Here is a 5,130-nt window from a genome sequence, read left to right as displayed (position 1 = left end):
GTGCAGTCACTAGAGGTTGAAGCCAAGTGGGGTGCAGGGAGGAGGGAGAGGGAGGTCACTGGAAAGGAGGAGAGCCTGCTGGGGCCCACCATAGAGGAGGAAGGCAAGAGAGGATGGAGGGGGTGTGGCAGTGGTTTTGGCAAACACTAAAGAACCCTTGCCTCCCCATTTCCCACCTGCACCTCTTCTCTCCTCCCCAAATCAATACACTAGTTATTTTTATCCCTGAAAAAGAAAACAGGGGGTCACAATCTCAACATACAAAAAATACTTCAAATTGTACTAGAAAGAATATGAATATCTAGATAGAAAAGCACAGCAAAAGATATAAACAGATAATGTCAAAAAATTAAATGTCTTATAAACACATAAAAAAAGTTTACTTTCTTCTGAAACCAAAGAAATGCAAAAATGAAAATGAGAAATCATAATTTATGATTCTTCAATATGCAAAATATATTTTAAAATCATATCCCATCTTGGCAAGAGTGTGAGGAAACAGATATTTTACTTATCACTGGTAAATATGAATTCACATATTCCTTCTGGATGACATTTAACAATTCACATCAAAATCCTTAAAATTTTGCAAACTCTTCAGCAAAAAGAAATAACACCTGAAAAAAAATTTGCAAACCCATTACCCTAGTAAGTCTATTTCTAATAATGTTTCCTTAGGAAATAGTCACGAATGTTCACAAATATTTGTTGTAGAGTTGCTTATAGAGAGAAACAACTTAATATCCCAACAATAAAGGATCAGATCAACTAACTTCAATGCATCCAAACAACAGAATACTATGGCAACCTTTTAAAATTATTTAATAAAATTTTATTTAGTGACAGTTGTGCATATGAATGTAGTCACACTAGCATTATATTCAAATCTTAGTAGCTCTGGATCCTAACTGCCTAACTGAAGAGCGTTATCACCTCCCTTGGAAAATCTTCCCGAGTTGTTGTTGAAAGACATCGCAGGCACCTCATGTGCTCAGAAGCAAGTCTGGCCGGCCCTCCTGTGGGGCTGTGAGCTAATCAAGGAGGCACCTGCAGACAGGGCCATCCATCTGGCTTGGCAAGGACTGCACCACTGAGGGACTGCTGCCTGGCCCCCATCCCATATTGTCACTCAGTTCTAGCACTGACCTGATGCTATATTGGCCCTGGATCCCAACATGGGCCGCCTCCTTCAGCTCAGAGTCTCCCCAGGCATTTTCTTAACTTCATTCAGGCAGTCTCTGCTCCATTTCCTCTTTCACCAGGGCCAAAATCCAATTCTTCAGGCCAGTGGGGTCTCCCCTCTTGTCCCACCTATGTGCTCCAGAAAAAAAAAAAAAAAAAAAAAAAAAACTCCAAAACCGTTTCTCTCCATACACAACCACAAAAAAAAAGAAAATCCCTCCACCCCTACAGAGACAACTGCTGGGGATAGGAGAGGAAGGAAACTAGGTCTAGCCCCAGAAGAATCAGTCAGTCCCAGCTCTGTCTCAGCCTGGACACACCCATAGGTAGAGACTGATGCAAATCAGCAAACACTGAACAAATAAAATGAGTCTATAAAACCCTGGAATGACCCACACCTAAAGATGGCCTGTGTTTGTGTATTAGTCCGTTTTCACTGTGTTTATGTATTGGTCCATTTTCATGCTGCTGATAAAGACATACCCATGACTGGGCAATTTACAAAAGTAAGAGGTTTAATGGACTCACAGTTCCACGTAGCTGGGGAGGCCTCACAATCATAGCAGAGGGTGAAAGGCACGTCTCACACGGCAGCAGACAGGAGAAGAGAGCCAAGCAAAAGGGGTTTCCCCTTATAAAACCATCAGATCTTGTGAGACTTATTCACTACCATGAGAATAGTATGCAGGAATACTCCCATACTAGGAGGAACCCAGTTTCTCCCACTGGGTCCCTCCCACAACATGAGGGAATTATGGAAGCTACGATTCGAGATGAGATTTGGGTGGGGACAGAACCAAACCATATCAGTTTGTCTCCTAGGGGAGCGATAACAAGCAACTTATTTTTTTGATTATTTATCTGTTACTTTATAAAATAACCACACTTGAAATCTGTTACATATTTATTGTAATGTAAAATAACAATTATAAAATATATGTAAGGTTACAATAAAAAGGCCAGGTGGAATGGTTCATGCCTGTAATCTCAACATTTTGCAAGACTTGAAGCCAGAAGTTCGAGACCAGCCTGGCAACACAGCAAGACCCTACCTCTAAAAAAATAAAACGAGAGTTTTAAAAAGAAAATAAAATATATGTATATAAATAAGAATACCCATAACACACCCATATACCCACCACCCAGCTGAACAAACTGAACTTGATCATTTTGGTCCCTTGTGTGATCCGCCTGATCCTAGTCCCTTTCCTTCCCGTAGCAGTAACCGCCAACATCACCATCCTGAACTTTGTTCTTCTCACTCCTTTGCCCTTCTTTGTAATTTTACTATACATTATTTGTATCCCTAAACAGTAGTTTTGCATGTCTTTTTATTTCCTATAAATAAAATCACGCTCTGGGTATTCTTCTGAGACCCGCTCTTTTCACTCAACATTACATTCCTGAGATTTATTCACATGTAGCTGTAGATCGCTCATTCTCCGTGGGATGAACATACACAGTTTACTGATCCATTCTACTGCAATAAGCATTTGGGTTGTGTTCAGTAATGCGGCCCGAACATTCTTACTCGTGTCTCCTGGAGCACGGGTCCAAGAGATTTTCTGTGTACTACTCCAAGGGCTCTCTGGGTCATAAGGTGTGGGCTTCTCAGACTTTTCTGGAAAATGCCTAATTGTTTCTCATAATGGTGTGACAATTGACCCTCCCCCTAGCAGTGTTCAAACATCAAGGCTGGGATCCTTTTAGAAGTTCAAAATGAGGACTGTCTCCACCATGAAAGACCTCCTAGGGTACATCTTCTCTGGCTGTTGGAGTTGCTATCAGGCACCTAGAGTAATTCAATGGCACTTCTTTCCTAAGAATGCAAATGGCATTTAGAATAACTTGAATCATATCCTAGTCTCCCACGTCATCTTCTATGGTTCTTGTTCTCTCTGGGCTCTCTGAGCTGTGTTCTTGGTAGAGCTCTTTGCTCTCTGGGGCCAGAAAAGCCTCTCTGAAGCACCACAGGAGGAGTCCTGGGATGAACAACAGGAAACCAGGTCCATGGGCCAGTCCCTGCCCCCACGCAGCATGTGGTCTTAGAGAAGTCAACTCCTTTCCTGGGGCCTCTGCCTCCTCTGGGGTGAATGAAGCAAAGAGATCAGCTGGAGAGTCTCGGAGGCTCCTTCCTTCTGGCTGCATGACTAAGTCTTCCCACTCCTCTGCACCGGCCTGATGAAGTCAGTCACAAAGTGAGAACCACTGCCGGCCACATCTAGTGCCTCACCAGTGCCTCCAGCCAACACACCACAAAAGCTGTCATTTCCTAGGGTCACATCTCTATCTGGCCTCTATCTGGCCAAGGGACAAAAAGCTGCATGGGACCCATGGAGTCATCCTCCCTGCCCTCGTTCCCCTGAGCTGTCTCTTACCCAGAGCCGTTGGATAGGGACTCCCAATGAGAACCTTTTTTGTTTCTGTTTTCGAGACAGTGTCTTGCTCTGTCACACAGGCCTGCGTGCAATGGCACAATCTCAGCTCAGTGGCACAGTCTCAGCTCATGCAACCTCTGCCTCCCAAGCTCATGCAGTTCTCATGCCTCAGCTTCCCAAGTAGCTGGGATTACAGGCGTTTGCCACCATACTCAGGAATTTTTGTATTTTTAGTAGAGATCAGGTCCTCACCATGTTAGCCAGGCTGATCTCAAACTCTGGCCTCAAGTTGATCTGTCTATCTCGGGGTCCCAAAGTGCTGGGATTACAGGCATGAGCCACCGTGCCTGACCCAAATGAGAACCTCTGTGGCCTCCTTCTCTTACTGTGTTTAAGGGTGGAATAACCATACCTGGATCTGAATCCTGGCTTATTCTGCCTTTTTGGACTGTGTGATCTTGAATTAGTCATTTAACCTCTCTGAGCTTCAGCTTCCTAGTATATCAAATGATGACAATACCTGTCCGACAGATTTGTTGTGAGGCTTAAATGAGATCACATACCTGGAGCACTTCACATGGTGCTTGGCACATAGGACATACCCAATGAATGGCAGTTACTAGTAAAACAGGCTCCCTTGGGACAGAGTATGGCCCCCCCCACCCAGGCACTAAAGTTAATCAGAGCTTAGAGCATTCAGCTGTTCCTGATTTGCTCCTATTTGCAGAGAAATAATGTTTAGAAATGTTGGCCTGCTGTTCAGTATCGAAAAGAATGGAAAATGGTTTTATCCTGTTGTTAAGAGAAGGACAGAGCAGCCAGAGAGATGGCAGCAAAGACCAAAGGGAGGCCAACCTAGGGAGGCAGAGACACCTGAGGTCCACACAATGGCCCAGAGAAGTAGCACTGCAGCACCCCGTAAGAAGCTTTCATGGATATGATGTGAGTTTTGTTTCCCAGACATTCTCCTCACACACTGTGTGTCCCTCTCTTAATGCACTAGTGGCAATCAACCATCTATTGACTCAGTCTGTGTGTGTATGTGTGGTGTGTGTACGTGAACATACCTTGCGTGCCCCCATCCTCATCTTATGTAATCTGCTGAACGCAGAGATTGTGTTGGATTCATTCCTGGACCTGTTAGGAGACTAGTCCAGAGGTTTACATGAGAGCACTTATCAACTCTCATCAAGTGTGGATTGAAGGTCTATCTTGCCATGGGTCTGGGGTTTGATAGGTGCTCGGAACAGCTCCTGGCCTTGGGGACTTCTCAATCCAGCAGGGAAGGCAAGACCATAGTCAACTCTGAGAGCTGTCAGGGTAAAAGCATTCTAGAAGGAAGCCTCAGTCAGAGCAAAATCTTCTATTTCCCAGCAGGCAATTCTTTTATATGAATGAGAACTCTTGTGCCCCAGTGCGGGAAAAAATAAATAAATTTAGAAAGAGACCACTAAGACTAAAAGAGTGTCTTTCCATCATGCATCCAGCATGGTGAGTTGGCTGGAGCAGATGCAGCATTGGCTACATGGAGAGGCTTAATGTGATGACTCTGGAGAAATGTGCTGGGGCC

This window comes from Trachypithecus francoisi, unplaced genomic scaffold, assembly GCF_009764315.1.
Source record: "Trachypithecus francoisi isolate TF-2019V2 unplaced genomic scaffold, Tfra_2.0 Lachesis_group9, whole genome shotgun sequence".
NCBI lineage: Eukaryota > Metazoa > Chordata > Mammalia > Primates > Cercopithecidae > Trachypithecus > Trachypithecus francoisi.
This window is presented reverse-complemented; position numbering follows the sequence as displayed.